This window comes from Anas platyrhynchos, chromosome 13, assembly GCF_047663525.1.
Source record: "Anas platyrhynchos isolate ZD024472 breed Pekin duck chromosome 13, IASCAAS_PekinDuck_T2T, whole genome shotgun sequence".
In the NCBI taxonomy this organism is placed as follows: Eukaryota; Metazoa; Chordata; class Aves; order Anseriformes; family Anatidae; genus Anas; species Anas platyrhynchos.
In genome coordinates, this window is record NC_092599.1 from 417,777 (window position 1) to 435,395 (window position 17,619).

A 17,619-nucleotide genomic window follows, 5' to 3' on the forward strand; every position below is an offset into this window, starting at 1 on the left:
GCTCATGCTCACAGTAGTATTTTGAGCAAATGCATGTCTTCATTCAGAAACTGATTGGCATTATTGATTTTACCATACAGTTTTGTTTTCCTTAACCCATGATGCCATAAAAAGCCTTTGTGTTAGAAAATCCCGAGTCTTCACCTTCTACAAAAAAATTCCTAAAGGCTGTTTCATATTGTAAACCCCAAAATGGAGACATCCAGAATCCCTAATAGCATTTGAAACCATAGGCTACAAAGAATCTAGATAAGTATGTGGTCTAAGAAGGTCCTTGTACCTGACATTTCATCCTTGAAAGCAAACAAAACTCCCTTCTGGAGGGTTGTGTTGCACGGCTATGAATTAGAAGAATAAATACTAGCAAAATGAAATCTCATTCAGTCTGAACCCAGATTGCCCACAGCATTTGGTATCTGACCTGTTAGATGTCTAAGTCCACTGTGTACGTTCAAAGTCCACATCTTAAACAGAGTCCTAACTTCCTCCAGGAGGCCCTTCCTGGGATCCAGTACTGCCCTAAGCACTGATCTGAGATGACCTAGTCTCTCTCTGAATTGGTACTTGGGTCTTCCTGTGTCCTGGTTTCCAGTGGAATAGTCTTGGAGAAACTTACCTCCTACGTTATCCAGTCTTTCCAGATTTACCCAATTAACAGGTGTCATTTTGCTATGAAAGCACTGAAATCACATGTGTATTTGTAAAAATCCTCTTACCGAACTCCTGATCCCTGTCATGCCTTCTATACTTTCAAGTTGATGGCCCATTTTCAGTTAAGCCCTGCAGGATAACTCCCCCCCCCCTTTTTTTTTTTCAATAGCGTGCTTTGCAGCTCAGCACTTTATAATTCTGTCATGATAACAAAAGCAACATTGTTATGACTGCTGACATTTGTGTCAGAGCACGCCAATGGAAGTTTAAAAGATACACCAAAGCAGTTGCAGTTGTATTTTCAGGCAAGGCTCTTACTGTCAAAGAAGGGATGCAGTCTATTCCTGCTCTTGAGAAAATGGTGCTGTGGGTAGAATCTGTGAGAGAGCAGCAACTTATTTAACCTGAACAGGTTTAAAATTATTCTCCTTTCTTTCGTTATGCACTACCTTGTTATATAAATTTACATGCCAAATTTTTGCTTGCATACGTGAGTTACTTCAATTATTCTTTTTGTACGTAATACTTTGCATGAAACTATATTTGTTGCATGCATGAAGGAGGTTGGTGCCTATGCAAGCATTCATACCCATCCTCACATGAGCCTCTACAGCACAGACACTGATTTTGACCAGTCACCTGTCTAATAGCAGAAAAGAAAAATACAGACTGGCAAAGCTGGAAGGCAAAGTCCGGTTGAAATAATAGCAGGTAAGTCACAGAAAAAGAACATACATATGAATTTTCAGGGCCTTTTTCTTATCTGTATGCAACAGAGACTTTGATTTAGTTTCCCATGTGAAAGGCAGGAATTCAAGACAGAAGTGCTTCCTCCTGCCATTTCAACAAGGCACTGAGTTTGACCTGACTCTAAGGGAAGTGTCAGGTGCTCAGTCATCCAGCATGTATTTCCCTAGACATCTCCAGTCCAAGTATCACTGCTTTTCCTTGTTCAGCCTAGCAAATCTGACAAGACCACAGTTCAGAGTAGCCTGACTGTGGAAAAGAAGCCACTGAAGTCATTAGGAGGTCATTTCTTTTCTGAAGACCTGTGTCTTCCCAGGGTTTTTCAAGTGGTGTCTACCAAACAAGGGAATAACAGAGAAAAGAGTGAGGAAGAGAAACTCAGATATTGTGGTGTTAACCAGTTAAAGACGTTGGGATAACTGCACTAATTGCTACTGCAGAGTAGGTGTCGTAGAGTGTGGTCAAACCATGTGGGAAGAAATCTTCCAGCCCTGCCCCATCCATCATCACATCAGTTGCAGTACTCTTCCACCCCTGGCAGGGCTGCTCAGGTTTTCTTCCATAAGACAGAACCCAGAAGGAGATTCTGGCTCCAGAAGGTTGGCACTCAACCAAGTATTTATAGCCAGAAGTGCCTGTCTGGCAAGTGTCATCCAGGATGGCCCAGAGCAGGCCAGTGCGTCCCTGGGGAAGGGCTCTCCTGGGCCCTGCTGGCCCCAGAGTACCACTGGCATCATCTGTATGCTCCATCCAAAGACAAAGGCAAGGACAGGACTTTGGTGGGCAATACTCTGCCTGGTTGTAACAGCAGCTGTATTGCAGCCCTTTGCAGGGCCCTGGCTACTGGGTATTTTTTTTTTTCCCCTTGCTCTTGTCTGTGCAGCTACAAGGCTGAACAGAAACTCTGTGTTTCCAGTTCAGCTGGCTGTGCTGGCTGAGGCCAACTCCCCTGTAACTAAAGCCAGCGTCCCTGTGCAAAGTCCTGCACCTGGGAAGGAACAATGCCAGCACTGGTATTTGTTGACCTTGATAAGATCTCCCTGAGACTCCTTTTCTCCAGGCTGAGCAGTCTCAGCTCTCTTGGCCTCTCCACATAGGAGGGGTGCTCTGGTGCCTTCATCATCTTTCTGGACCTATGTTGGACTCTTCCTCATATGTCCATGTCCCTCTTGTACTGGGGGACTCAGAACTGGACATGGTGCTCCAGGTGCAGCCTCATGAATGCTGAGTAGAGGGGAAGGATCACCTCCCTTGACCTGCTGGAAAGACAGCAAATGCAGCCCAATGCAGCCAATACCATTATCTTAGCGGCAAGGACTCACTGTGCCCCCAGGTTCAGCTTGGTGTCCACCAAGACCCCCAGGTCCTTCACTGCAGAGCCACCTCCTACCATGTCCTAGGGCTGGGGTTGTCTTACACCTCCCATTACCTATGGGGCATGTGACAATGGGATCTTCTCTGGACCACGGTCCAACTTGTTTGTGAACCACTTGATACCGTAAAGACAGATGGCACTAAACTAATTGGGACGTACTCTACCAAGCTCACCCACACTGCAGGGGATATGGTCGAAGCTTTGAGCAAGAGTCACTTGCTCTACAAACCTGGGAGTCAAACAACTTGAAAACTTCCTTGTCTAACACTGGAGCCAGAAGGTTTGCTGCGAGTGATGGCCAAGCAGGCCTGTTCTGAGTGTACTTTGAGCTGTCTGGCATCCAAACATTACAAGTAACCCCTTGAAACACATTGAAAATCGTTTATGACCACTAAAACTGTCATTTTTTCTCCTTTTGCCCAGAATCATTCCAAACCCTATCCCCACACATCCATTTGTACGTATAGAAATAATAATCCTCTCATTGTGAGAGCACTGCAGAACTGAATTATACTGCATGCATATGAGGAGACATCTGTGTTGCAGACATGTCTCCTACGTATGCAAAAGTGAATGAAATTGGCTTCTGAATATAAAGGGAAACAGATTTCAGGAGGACGACAACCACAAAACAAGCTCACGGTTGTTGCTATAAGGCCTCCCTGAGAGTTGATGCTGAATTAAAAGGAACATTTTTCTAGGTCAGATCAGCAAAGGCTTTTCATCATGCTAACCCCATCTGCCCTCCTGAGCTGTGTTTTTCTCTGTAACAAACTCCCAGGGTAGCTCATGGCCTTTAGTCACCATCTCCAGCAGTACAGCTGATGCCTGCTGCTGTTTCTGGAATGGTTTCCCAGCAGCCAGGCAGGGTTGGTTTCTATAGAGACTGGAGATGGAAGAACCAAAGCTTAATCTGAACGTAATCTCAGTCCGTTATAATCACCTGGTTACTTCATGTCCTTGTCTTCAGTGTGTTACTCAGGTTCTTCCCAGCAACTCCCTTAAGGAAAATTGTACAAGGACAGGACCAAGAAAGCACGCGGAGGCACAGCGGTCTGTACCTGCAGGGCTGGGGACTCCTCTTACCGAAGGGCTTGGCCAACAAACCAGGGGTGGTATCGTAAGATCTGACCAGGATAGTGGAAGTAATATTCTGAGCAAGGTACAGAACGGCAAATCGGTGGCACCGGAGCTTCGGAGGCGCTCGCCTCACCCCGGAGAGGGAGCGACAGCCCCGTCGGGCCGGGCTCCCAGCGCGCTCCCAGCCGGGCCCGCCGCGACACCGGGCTGAGGGGCCGCGGGCGGCTGAGGGGCCGCGGGAGCTCCCAGGGGCGAGCCGCCCCCGGCAGGCAGCGGCCGGCCCTGCTCGCGGTGCCCCCGCCCGCCGCCTTACCCAGGCCCGCCGCGGGGGCACCGGGACGTTTTAAGCCCCGGGCCGGCCCCGGCAGGCGGCCGCTCGCAGGTTTTGCCGCGCACCCCCCCCCGCTCCCCGGGCGCCTCTCGGGGCAGCAGCCCCCCGGCGCCGGCCCCGCCCCTCCGCGCGCCAAGGGGGGGGCGCAGCGCGGGGGAGGCCCCGCCCCCGGCGCGCAGCCGCAAAGGCGGGCGGGGAGGGGCGGGGCTGGGGAGGGGCGGGGGCGGGGCCTCGCGTGCTCCCGCCCCCGCCGCCGACGCCGCTGCGCGCTGACGTCGCGCGCGGCCGGTGCGAGGGGGTTGCGGCGCGCGGCGATGGGGCAGCCCCGGCGGCGCTGCGGGGGCGCCGCGCTCGGCCGGTGAGTGCGGGACGGGACGGGACGGGGCGGGGCAGGGCAGGGCAGGGCAGGGCAGGGCAGGACGCGGCACCGAACGCGGCACCGAACGCGGCACCGAGCGGCCGGCCGCGGGGCGGCCCGTGGCTGAGGCGGTCCCCGCGGGCCGGGCCGGGCTCTCCGCCCGCCCCCGCCGCTGTCGGGCCGCGCTCCGCCGCCCTCCCGGCCGCCTCCCCTCGCTCCTCGCCCAGCCGCGCCGGGGCCGCCCTCGCTGCGGCCGGCGGGAGCTCGCGGGCCGGGGGCGCGGGGGCGGCCGGGGCCGGGGCCGGGGCCGGGGGCGCCTCCCGGCGGCCTCGGGGCTGGCGCCGACAGCAGCGGCGGGGCCGGGGCCGGGGCAGCGGCAGCGGGGGCTCCTGGCGGCCCGCGGGGGCGCCGCTCCTTTGTTCCAGCGAGGCGGCGGTGCCGGCCCGGCCTCCTCCCGGCCGGCTCCGCCAGCTGCCCGCGGCGAGGCGCCCGGGTCGGCTCCCGTAGGCCGGTGCGTGGAGGAGCCCGCACGCCGTGTGCCTGAGGGTTTCCCGGGGCGGCCTTCAGAGCACGGAGCTCCGCGGGTACAGCTGCGGCGGCAGCGCCGTGCGGGGCCTGGGCCTGGCGCTGGTACCGGGGTACCCGCGGGGCGTTCTGAGACATGACCGGAGCCCGTGTGGCGGCACCCCCGGCCCTGCAGGAGGGGCGAGGGCGGCCCCTCGGGGGACAGGGGCTGTCAGGCTGTGCGCTGAAGGTCCCAGCGGAGGCGTAGAGGGCAGCGATGCCCCCGTGTCAGGGGCCGTCACTTCAAACCAAGCGTCTGCAGGCTGGGACCCCTTCGTAAGGCACGTCTGGGCTACGGGCACCGAGGTGGTAACGCCGGGAGCCCGCTCTGATGCGCTGCAGTCCTCTTGGCTTGTGGTGCAGTTGTGCCGTCCTTGCTGCTGGTCCTGTCCTCAGTGGGTGGCTTCGCGATTAGTCAGTAACATGGTGCAGGTCTGGGGGAGCACCTGGAAACGGGGGCAGGGAAAGGAAGCCTGGTGTTGTAGCCCGGGGGCTGTGCCTCTCAGTGCTGGGGAGCTCTTGTCTCCTATGCCGGTGGACAGCAGGGCCCTCCAGCTTGCGGGACTTACACTGTTCTGCGACCGCCATGGTCCTGCAGTGTACCTGGGCCAAATAGGCCAATTTGCTGGAGTGTCGTATGCACCTGCGCCTGTGTAAGTTCCAAGATAAATCCTGACATGCCATCTAGAAGCATTTCAATGTATGGAAGCAACTTGTAGATGGAGGAAGATCTACTTTGTCTAGATTTTGCCTAAGAAAAATAAATGGGGGCTTAAGGCTTTTGTGCCTTTTTTTTTTTTTTAAGTGTTTTGCTGTTTGATTTTTTAAATTATTTTTCTCCCCAATGTGTACCATGTGAAAATTGCTGTTTTTTTTTTTTTTTTTAAGAAGCTCTTTGTCATGTTTTGAGATCCCTCACATTTTATTTGATTGGAACTAACAATCCACTAACTAAAAGCAGCATCTAACTCAGATATACTACTAGCTGCATTTTATTTTTCCTTCAGAAATGTTACTCATACTGGTGTCAGTATGAGTGCTGGCTTTAGGAAGTTTACTTTCTGCCAGCATCTATTAGACCTACCACTTGCTTTGACGTGTTTAGTATCAGAGTCCAGTAAGTAGAAACACAGTCTTTCAAATAAGAGTTGGTTGCCCTCTCTGGAGGAGACTGTGGATCTGTGATGCTGTTCTGTTGCTGGTGAGATGTTGATGGGTTTTCTTACTATGCTTGTTAATTTTGACAGGTCCTTCTTTACAAAGAAGTTTTGTTGCCAAGATTTACTCTGAAAATGACCTGCACTACTGAATGCAGCTGTCTGCAAATGTAAAGCCAACAAATCATATCTCCCTCCCTCCTCTGAATTTCCTATTTCCTGTGGAATATATATGTCGAAGTATTTTTGAAAACAGATCTTTATTGAAGACATTTGGATTACAACTGTGAGCATATCTATGCAAAGAGACGAGTGAGTCTGAGCAATTTTGAGGTATGTATGCCTACTATATTTTATAACAAATGGATAATCAAAGTATGCTTCTGAAGTTGGGAATCAATGTGTTTGGGGAATGAAACTTTACTCAGTCTGCCCAAGGGTGGGAAGTAACAAAGCCTTATAAAAGTATGATATCTGAACAGAATACAAGTTCTTGGAACTTGGGCTCCCTGCTAGCTTTTGGTGAATTATGTTTATTCTCACACGTTGGAGAAGGAGGGAGTCAAGGTGGGAAGACGTGGAAAGAAAAGACCATCTGGTTAAAGGGGGCAGATAACTCTAGGTGTATGTTTTCTTGATTCAGATTGCTAAAGCTTCTATGAATAACAGTGTAGGTCAATGGAGTACACACATGTACAGTGAGACCGTGCAAGCACCAGCATATCCAGCTAGCATTATATGACATTTGACCTCATTTGAACCTGCCATAGGAATCCTTGAAAGCTGCCTTTCAGAAGAGCGATTTGATTGTGGTGTATGACCTGAGCCTTCATTGCTTAACCATTCAGTTCTCAAATGCTATGAAGCTCTGTAGATTTCTTCTTCTGAGCATCTGACAAACATTAAATAGTCACTGAAACGCACTTGGGAAACATTGGTTATTTCTCTAGTTAGGTAAAGAGAAAGCATTCAGATCAAGTTTTAAGATAGCTGCCTTGAATTGGAAAGCGTCTCTGGAGAAGACTAGAAGTGAAGCAGGGCTTGCTCGCCTTCCTGTGCTCGGTCACAGCACAATAGTCTTTTGCTCTGTGCAACTTGCTTAGGAGTTTGTAATACACTGCAGAGTATTCGGAGATTTGAAATACCTACTTGTGAGGCAGGTGTGTAGCAACTCACAGCAACGGTCTCAGAGCAATCTGCCTGTAATGTACAAGCTAGCAAAGCTGGGACTTCACTCTGTGGCTGTGCAGCTTTGTCACACCCAGGTAACGGAAGATGGAGAAACTTTCCTGTTTAAGAATTGCAGAACGTTTGCCAGCTTGCTCAGCTGTATTTTATCTTAAGGCTTTTAGCTGTAATTTCACATTGAATGCTAAAGCTGGAACGAGGAGGTCAGCTAATCTCTTCAGTGTGGGCTTGAAAGAGGTTAGTGTGCGGTGATACTATCTGCTCTTTCATAAGCTACTTGGAAATGTCTCTCCTGTGGGATGTAGGTGTTCATGCTAATATTTCTGGGCCATGGCAGCCTATCAATTAATTACAGGTTACAGTGACAGTCAGACAAACATCTCAGTTTTATAGAAGACTGGACTATTCATCATTCTTTCTTTAATGAAAACGAGTGTGCTGAAAGTAGATACTTGACTGAGTACTCTGGCATGCTCCGCAGATGCATAATGTGTCTTCAGCAGACAAGCTTTTCTAAAGAGCTTTCATTTGTGAGCTCCATTGACTGAAGCGGGGATGGTACAGGAGGAAGGGACTCTTAACCTGCCTTAATGGCGCAATGTTATTGTTCCTGTAACAGGAACACAAAGTGGACTGAATAAAATAGGGCTGATAGTGGTGTGCTGTTGTTGAGAAGGGGACCCTTCTCATGGCTGTAGTTATCCCTTCTGTTATTCCCCTGCAAGCAGAGTTAGGATCTCCAGGCGGTAGCTTGTTAAATTTCTCTGTTACACATGGGCAGAACTTACTGCAAGAAACTTCGGAGGGGTTCCTCAGTCTAGCCTGGGCATTGTTATTTGGCTATGGTACTATACCAAAATACCATTTGGCAGAAAAGTGTTTGTTTCCCATGAGCTGGTTTCATGAAAACTGGAGAAACACACTAGTGAAATATTTTGCAGAGCTGTCTGTATCTTACTGTGTGTTCTAGATAGTGTGGCAGGGACTTGGATTGGGGATTTGTTTTGTATTCTTTAAACTAGGTGCCATTTTAATCATATATAAACAAACTAAGGTCTTTGTAATTCCATCACTCAAAATTGATGCACGTTGCCCAAAAATGTTGTTGTTCTGTGAAAAATATTTAGATTAACAATTTTTAGTCTCTCTCTGAATATTGCTAAAATAATGTAGATTCTGTTTGGCACATCCCTAATCAAGTTACTTTGTTTCCTTGTCTGTAAGATGAGATTGATCTACCTTCATAAAACACTCAATTTCATGAAAATCGTCATTTTATTTGCAACAACTGTATTTTCATTATTCAATTTCATGACTAAGAGTGAATGCTAATATGTAGAATGGCAATGAATTTGAGTATAAAACAAAGTCTTCTTTTGGCATAAATAAGTGGTCTGAAAGGTGAATTTGTACACAAGAGAAATGTTGCTCTAAAACCAGCCTAAAAGGAGACAAACTTCTAAGAATGCTAAAGGGCACTGAGATGTTGAGACAGGTGGTAGTGTCACTGGTTCAACTTGCATGATGGGTTGTGATGAGAAGTTTGCAGACTCCTCCACTACTGGTTTCTTCAGAGAGAAATCTAGCGAATTTCCATATTTCTCAGACTTGCATGTGCTGATTGGTCTCCCTTAATAAATGCTTTATAGGCCTGGTTTTTTGTCCTGGACTTGTTGACTGTGATTTTCCTGGAAGTTAGTTGCCATGGCAATTGTCCTGTTAGCAAATAAATGTGTTTTCTATGGTTTCTGGTATGTTGGTGTGGAGCAGAAAGACTGTAGTCTTATCTGGGATCGGTAGAAGTAGCAGACCTGTAGAGGCTTCGTTGTTTGTAAATCACTGCCTGTGGGAGAGAGCTGAATAAGCATCTTATGCTTCAGTGGGTAACGGCAGTGAGAAGTAATATCACTTGTCCTGTTGGTAGGGAGCAGTGACAGAGCGCATTGCACTAAGTGAGGCTGAATAATGATTAAAATTGGAGAAAACAAACAAACAAAACAAAAAAAACAAAACAGCTTTTCTTCAGGGGCTCTTAGAGCTGAACTTCCTTGATTCAGGCCTAGAGTGGTTGACTGACTCAGTAACACAAAAGCATTTTTGATGGAAATCTCAGGGTGTGTGGCTGTTGCGATCCTTCACAATGTAGGGTTTCAGCTGGGATAACCTCTAGCTCCAGTCTTTTGCTTTCCTGTTGGTACTGGCTTGCTGTCCGTGCTGCACCGGAGCACTGCTGTCTGCTTTTAGCCGCTTAATGCTGGGGCAGTGAGCTGGGTTTCCAGCTGAACCTGTCCACACCAGTGCTGGGGCATGGGAGCCACAGCTCTCTGCAGACCTGGCAGATGGGTGTGTTCGTGCTTACACCAAGTGCGAGGTCAATGCAAATGGGTCTCAAAGGCAAGACACTTACCTGTGTTTTTGCTAAGGGAAAGCCCAGGTTGGGATGGCTGGGGGGATGTTAATTAGCTTTCTTTTTTTTTTTTTTTTTTCCCCTTTGCTGTGGAAGAGCATGCCAGTCTTCTGGAGCAGCAGCTTGGTTAGTTTGCAGTGAGTAGCTGTGCGAAGTCAGGCTGCTTGGTCTGTAGGGTGATGCTATGGACAGCAGTGATGGCTGATCCTGTTATCACTGACTGGGTGATCTCAAGACTGGATAACTGCTGTGTTCAGTGAGGCCATGCTTAAAAAAACAGTTTAAGTATTTCCATGAAATGGCTGTGTTTGCACTTCCCCATCCATCAGTATAGGCTGAGGGGCCTGGCCAGCTGGAAGGCAGTTCTCTAGGGAGTGACTTGGGAGTTCTCGTGGGAATCAAGTTGAACAAAAGTTCAGGAATCAAGCACCTTGTTCTTGCTTGGTTTTGGATCTGGTTATCATCCATTTCCTTAGTGGTAGGTAAACTTGAGACTTATTTCAAACAAATCCATTTCTGTGTTGTCTTGGGTGTATTTGTGTATTTTTTTTTTTTTCCATGTGGACTCTGCCATGAATGTGGGAGGAAACATTCTGGGTTTTGGCTGAGGCTGTAAATGCATGACTGCTCCATTCCCATTGGCAAGCAAGTTGTCAAGCCCGCTTTCTATATACCTGAGTGGCTGAGGTGGTGGAGGTGGATGTTGAAGAGCTAGCATGTTTGTGTGTGTGGCTGCTTAGCTGTGCAGCATTTCTGTGATTTGTGTGGATTCTCTAAAACAGCGTAATTGAACCTACTGGAAGCAGAGGGCTATGGGTGGGCATCAGTATTTTTATTGCTTGAGTCTAGGAAGTATAGTCCTTCAGTTCTTTAAAAAGCATTTTCAAAACTAGTCAGCTGCAGTTGAATTTATTTGACGTTGCAGTGAAATACTCATTACACCCATGCCAAGAAAGGTAATTAAATATGGAACAATGATCATACCTTTGCTATATCAAAACTTGGGCTAAAAGTGTCTCATATTAGTGCAAAACTAACCAAATAAACCACATTATGTTTGAAACACACAGATTCATGTTTAATCAACAAAGCATTAAGCCACAGGTTTCATACAGCAACAGTTGCATCTACGGCAAACGCTAAGCACTGCTCCCAAATGCATGCTGTTGTGCTGTAATCATGAGTTGTTGCTACTTTGGGTCCCTTCCTTTGATCTAAAGAAGTGCAGAAACTCTTTTCAGAGGTCTGGCAATAGGCCTGTGCACTTTCAGACAGGTACTTGTGACCCTACTTGGTCTGTGTTCCTGAGGTGCAGGGCTAGTTTGCCACTATTTCTGCCTGGTCGGGGACATGCATGCTCCGTGTTCCTTGTCTCAAACTGTGCTCGAGCTAACTGAGATTTACAAAACTGGCAATGATGAGTCAGGTTAAAAATATATTACACTTGTATCCTATTCCTGTCAGCATCTGGTAGCAGGTTCTTAGGAAAGAGTGTAGGTAAGGAGGTGCAGGTAGGGAAGTCTTTCTGCTAGGCTCTCCCAGTCTGTCAAGTGTTGTCTGAGGGAGTCTGGGCAGTGTTTAATGGGCACAACTGGACATCTTTGTAGCACTGCAGGGAGGGACTTAAATTTAATTGGAGAAGAAAAGATGTTTAAAAAAAACAGCCCCAGATAAAGGCCATTACAGTTACATTAATAAAGTTTTTAAGAGTTGCACTTAATTAAGAGCTCCCCAGACCAGTTCACTTGGGGGGGGGGGAGGGGAGGAAGGAAGGAAGGAAAATTGCTTTCTGAAGAGAAGGGATGAAACTCATATCATGCATATGAAAGTTTGAAAGTGGTTTGTTAATGAGTCATGTTACCCTCTGATCAGAATTTTTGTCCTGTCTGTTTTGTGTCTTGTTTTAAGTAACACTAATGCAATAAGCTGCCAGGTTTTGCAGCAAGCAGGCTTTTTTTAATGGCAATGGTCTTTAGACAGAGTAAAGCTTTTTGGGTATCTTTCTCAACAGCATGAAGGCAGCTATCACATACGAGATGGATATTGCTTCTTTTGACTCCAGCTTTGTGGAGAGTGGATAAGGTACACTGTCCAGCGCAGATGTGCTGAAGATCTGGGGTGAAGGTACAGAGATGGTTACCACTGTTACGGGTTAGGGGACTTTTTCCCCTTTTGGGTTCAAATATGGTTGAGTTAGTCCTTGTAAACTATTTGAAGTCTAAGTTTCTACTTTTTAGCTCATTTGATGCTTTATGTCAGTGGAAAGCTTTCGTAAGTATAATGCTAAAAGCAGCTGAATCAATAGAAAAAGCATGATTTTGCTGAGCCAAGTGAAAATTTCTTTTGATCTGTCTCTTAATACCAGTAAGACAAGTCAACACTGCTGGAAGATCAGAGAATGAATACTGTTTTTGAGTCATCAGGGGGAGTATTTTACTACTCTGTGCCAGGTTAGTTCTACTTTCTTCTTTCACAAGTCAAAGTAAATGCAATGCTCTCCGAAATTCAGGGATAAAAGCACATGTTAAAATCGCACATAGCGTGGGTTGGTGGTAGGTGATATCCATCTTCACAAGCCTGTTAATTTAACATGCGTTAACCCTCTTATAGCTCCAGGCTTGGAATAAAGCTTTCTTTTTAGAACTGGAGGTCTTAAATCTGGCCAGCCTCTGTGCTGGTATTGTTGCATATGAATCTGCTAGGAGTTAAAATGAGACACCATCTGTTTGACTAGTATGCTTAGTCCTCTCTGTAATGCCCAAAATAGCTGTAGTGTAACCTTTTATCTTCTCTTGGGAATTGGAATGAAAATACATGTCTTTCCAGTCTTTGTGATTTTCTTGTTCCTGACATTTGAGTCAGCTTTGACACATTGAAAGTAGCAGCATCTCCTGAAAGACAGGCAATGAGAGTAAGAGCAACTTTGAGCTTTCTCTCTACCCCCGCTCTTCTCTCTCCTGAAGAAGTACATGCCAAAATGTTTGGCATGGCCTAGTAATGTATTTTTCGAGAGGCTGGAAAATCTGATTCAGATAATGTAAGTATTAAGAGCAAAAGTGGATATTAGGAGTGCAACTGGCCACAGGAAAAAAAAAAATTGAAATGCTTCAAGGAGTAAAATATGTTTCAATGAATGATTTCTTTAAAGAGGAGTAAGGTAAAAAACTAAATTATTCCTGTTCGCCTTTGTATGTGTGTAATTAATTTGGTATTTGAAGGTAGGCTCTTTTCATTGTTTTACTACTCAGTGCAGCACTCAATATAGGCTTCTGACTATGAAGGAAATACTTCCATAGCTGTTCTCAGCCACATTGGTGAAACGATGGGCTCCACTGCACTGAAGGTGGACAATTTCTGTGCTGCTATATATCCCTTCAACAGTGAAAACTGATTAAAACATTTTCTTCAAATAATGAACTATGGCGTGTTTTGACAAACAGTTCTTAAAGCTGCATGTATCAAGTTAACTCTTTCTTTAACCTTGATTTAGCTTTCTTGAGGTATGAATCCAGTGGAAAATAACCTGTGTGTAGCCTTTGCCAGAAAGATTATTTTAAAAGTAGTTGTGGGAGGCTCCAGATGTAGTACGAATCACTACCTGCCCGTAAGCAAGTCAGAAGGTGGCAGCAGTGAGAGATAGGTTAACGCCACACCTGCACTTACTAGGTATAAAGCTTGTTGGATCTCTGCTCCAAAGGTCTTAGATAACCGTAAGCCACTTGACCGTTGTGTTTTCCTTTTTCATCTGAAAACGAGGGAAGTAATAGTACTGCAACAGAATGTAGGAGCATTCCGAGGGTAAATACATAGGTTATTCACCTGCTATGGTAATGTAATCCCATCAATAATTTATACAGCGAAGCATTTCATCAGGGTGCATTAGAGAAAGCCGGTACTTCCTAAGAAGGAAGAACAACAAACTGCTAAACTGCAGAAGCAGTAACATTGCCCCACAGTCTGATCATTATGGAATACCATAATTTTGCATACTGGAAAATAAATACTGGGCTCAGAGACTGACTTGGTGAAGTTTTCATACCAGAACTGACGGAACCAGATTGACCTATGATGGCTGAGTTCCTGTTGCATCTGTGGTATGAGAAGGGAAAGCAAGGATAGCAGAGATGGCATCTTGACATCTGGATAATGTTGGGAATAGGTTGGAAGTTTTAGGGAAATATTTAGGCAGAAATCAGTAAAACCTACGTCTATCCTACTGTGTTCTTTTTGCTCTGTAGCACTGTACAGTTGGCTTAAAAAACAGGCTACAGGTTTCTTGCTTTGCCATGTGTCCCTTGTTCCTATTAAAGTGGCAGTTTCTCTCCATCTAGCACCTCCTGTCTCGCTCTGAGTGGTGTAGGCACCTTACCCCAAAACACTGTGGGTTCATTCACTGAATGTCTTGAGGCATGTCGCCTGCCACTCCTTACTGTGTCTAGCAGTGTAGCTGGCTTTGGGCTGCTGCCCTTTTCTAAATTCTTAGTTGCAGAGCTAAAACAGAGGTTTGGTTCACATTGCATGTACTCCAAGAAATTTTTTCCTCATCTCCCAGCTCCACTGTTTAGTTTAAATCATCCCATTTCTGTCTTTCAATTGTTCTTTCAGCCATACTCCATTTATTTTCCTGCACCTTCATTGTCAGGGTTATGGCGAGGTGTGGGGCAGTGGTATAGCTGTTGTCCCTTGGGTTTTTTGGAGCTTCACTAGAATTCAGTTAAGCCTTTTCTTGCATGAATTTTGGAGAGGAAGGATGAATTCTGTCTATCTAGAAAACTGTTGATATTCTTTCCATTTAAAAATACTGTTGTTTTGGGGCTCTGATTAACTTTTTTTCTGCTATCTGCCATCTCAGCTATTATATTTAATTACTACTTCCATTTTATTTATTCATTTAGATACTATAATATGACAGAGTATTTCTTTAAACTGAGAGTGAAGAATTTGGGTAAAAATGGAAGAAAAATAATTTCTCCTGATATCAGGCAGTCATGCTACTATCCAGTTGTTGTTCTGGGTCAAATTATTTATTCTGTCATCTTCCTCTTCCTCTTCGAATGTTCTCCAGACCTCAGTCCCTTGAAGATTACACCCGTTCCGGTTTCTCTTGAGTTCCTCGTTTTGATGGCACTTCTTGTGAACACCCAGAGATTTCCATCCTTATTTGCTCTGCTGCTTGTTGCTGTTGCCAGGGTTCCCATGATATGTTGCTTTCTAGTATGTGACTACTGCTCCTCTAGTCTTTCTTGCTAAACTGTTTGGCTTGATACAGAATCCATTTCAGGATTAATTTCTCAGAACAATCTGGGATTTCTCAAATTCAGCTTGTTTTTTTTCTTCCTAAAAGTCATTCTTCCTCAGGAGAAACAAAAGTATTTCTGATTTGCTAAATAGGAGAAACAGTAATTGTTTCCTACGTGAGATCCCTGCTAACTGTGGTCTACAACTCTGTGATGAGTTACTATCCTGACTTGTTTATGGAATAAACCAAATGTGAGAGTTCCTTAGGTAATTGTACTGGAACACTAATGTTAAGGATTAGCAATGTTTAAATATTGCACAAATAGTAGATATTAGAAGGCAGAATCTTTTTTTCTTTTATTGAAAATAATTATTTCCCAATTTCTGTGGTTCTATACTGCTTGTATCTGTAACAAGTATTCCAATTGCAAACAAGTTATCTCTGAGTTGTTTCAATGCTGATTTCAAAGTTCATTTTTTTCTTAGAAGTAACCCATAGCGCTGTAGGGCATGTCTGTGAAGACCCAGCCGTTGGAAACTCTTGCACTACTTAAAAGAAAAAAATAATATTAAAACTTATATATATTAAAAAAAAAAAAGTTGAATGGCTACAAATTTATGGTAGTGGTACCTCATATGTTAACAGTTGCCTGCTGTGCTTATTTTTCTACAGAAATTCTTACAGAAATCTAACTTCTGTGTCAAGATCTTGTTCAACAAAATGGTTTCATTTGTCTTCCCTCCATCTTTTTTATAAGTTCTTCATATTTGCTTTCATCACTTGTCTCATTCTAGCACACTACTTCAGTGTTTGTTGTTAACATCTTCTTTCTCTGCAGTCTGTCTGGAGGTGAGAATCCAATACATAATAAAATAGTCAAAATCCTGCAGTTGTGCAGTCTTGTAATATTCTGCTAAGTGCTGATGTATTCTGAAGCTTGTTTTGTATTTGTTCTGTAATATATGATAATGCACATAAATAAGAGCCCTAAAATTTAAAGTCCTATGTTAAAGAATAGATGCAGTTTGGAGAACAACAGTTTGTTATCGTGTGCTTCTGTGCTCTGCAGCACGGGGAATTTGATCTCCGTGGTAAAAGATGGTGTTTCACCCTGACCTAATGCTCTCAGCTTTGCTAAAACTGCCCAGAAGAGTCTGATTGTGGTTGGCTTCCTTATGATCGAGGCTTTTCCCTTTGGAAGCTCTAACCAATTGCCAAATTCAATCTCTGTGGGTGACCAAAGCTTCAGTCACAATCTTGGCTTGTTCTCAAAAAAGCTCAAATAACATTGTGTACATAAAAGTTTAACAGCTAAGGTGTCCAGTAACTACCCGTTTCCATGGCTTATCTCTAGATCCCTACTGAAAATAGAGCCTTCACGGAAGGCACCAACATATTTCAGTGGTTAGCTGTAAGTGAATCGTGTTTTGTTTGCCTATAGGTAAATATTTCTTCACACACAAAAAAGATCAAATATCACACTTATCTTTTGGTGGGTTTATGAGTACCAAGGATGCCAGTCCCACCCTAGACAGACCCATCGGTTTTCAATAACTAGTTGAGTAACTGGTTGCCTTTGGAAAATCACTCTGATTTAGCTGTTTCAGAGTATTGCAGCTCTCCCAGGAGTCTGTCGAGAGAAATGCAGACAGCACATCTGTTCCCGGCTGTCTGTCGCCATCCTCTGTTGCATTCCTCCAAGTGCCCGTCCTCGCCTTGGGCTTGTCACGGGAACCTTAAACAGATTGTCAACATGCTCTTGGGATATTTTGTCCCCTTCTCTAGGAGAGGACAGCAAAAGCAGGATAGTGTCCTTGGGAGCAGCGTGCTTTGCCCGGGTTGGGCTCAGGCTTTGGCATCCTTCCGTGCATGTTCTGCGCTGCGGTGGTGACTGTGCCCTCTGCCGCACCTCTGTGGATGGGGCTTGGCTCGTCCAAGCAGTGTGGCCTGATGTCAGTCACCTGTCCTTAGGGAGCGGTGCTGCGTGGGTGTTACTGCTGGGGTGGACACCGGTTGGTCTCTTGCCTGCTGGCGGAGATTGCTGCTGAGCACGGTTGGCAGCTCAGCCAGGGTCACAGAGGCACTTACGCAAGCTTCCTTGTCAAGTGAGCTGAAAGGCACTCGTGTTTCAAAGCACTCACAATTCTGTCCTGCTAGGTGAACTCGAGGTAAACAAGAGCAACCTCTTTGACCTGTGCCCGGAAAGTTTGAATGACTGAACAAGAGGAGAAAATAAAATTGGTACAGACCAGCCTGACCTTGAAAGCTCTACCCTGAAATCTAGCTGTGCCTCCAGTACATCCAGAGGGCTGTAAATCCAAAGAGAAAATGTTCCTTCGCAAGAACTTCTTGATTATCCTGTAAAATATGGTTTTAACTTCATTTATATTTGTATCCCTTCAATTACTTGAAAGAATTTAAAGTAGCCTGGCTTCCAGAGGCACTTGCATTAAAAAAAAAATAAAAAAATCCAGAAGTTGGAATCATGCTCACTTTATTGTTTGTGTACATCTTTACTCCCA

At 45.7% G+C, this 17,619-nt stretch overlaps 1 protein-coding gene across 15 annotated transcripts in view; it reads left to right on the forward strand.

The window, feature by feature from the left end:
- The window catches only part of TMCC1 (transmembrane and coiled-coil domain family 1), a 135,627-nt gene that overhangs the window by 41,881 nt on the left and 76,127 nt on the right, over nucleotides 1–17,619 (forward strand). For 7 of the 15 annotated variants that reach the window (XM_072044561.1, XM_072044562.1, XM_072044563.1 and 4 more), the window contains one exon: nucleotides 6,354–6,596. The gene's annotated coding sequence lies outside the window, so the exon portion shown is untranslated. Of the gene's footprint in view, nucleotides 1–4,412; nucleotides 4,543–4,995; nucleotides 5,388–6,353; nucleotides 6,597–11,869; nucleotides 11,983–17,619 lie in introns of those variants that run through there. The other 8 variants (XM_038186060.2, XM_038186068.2, XM_072044574.1 and 5 more) reach the window with 5 other exon arrangements.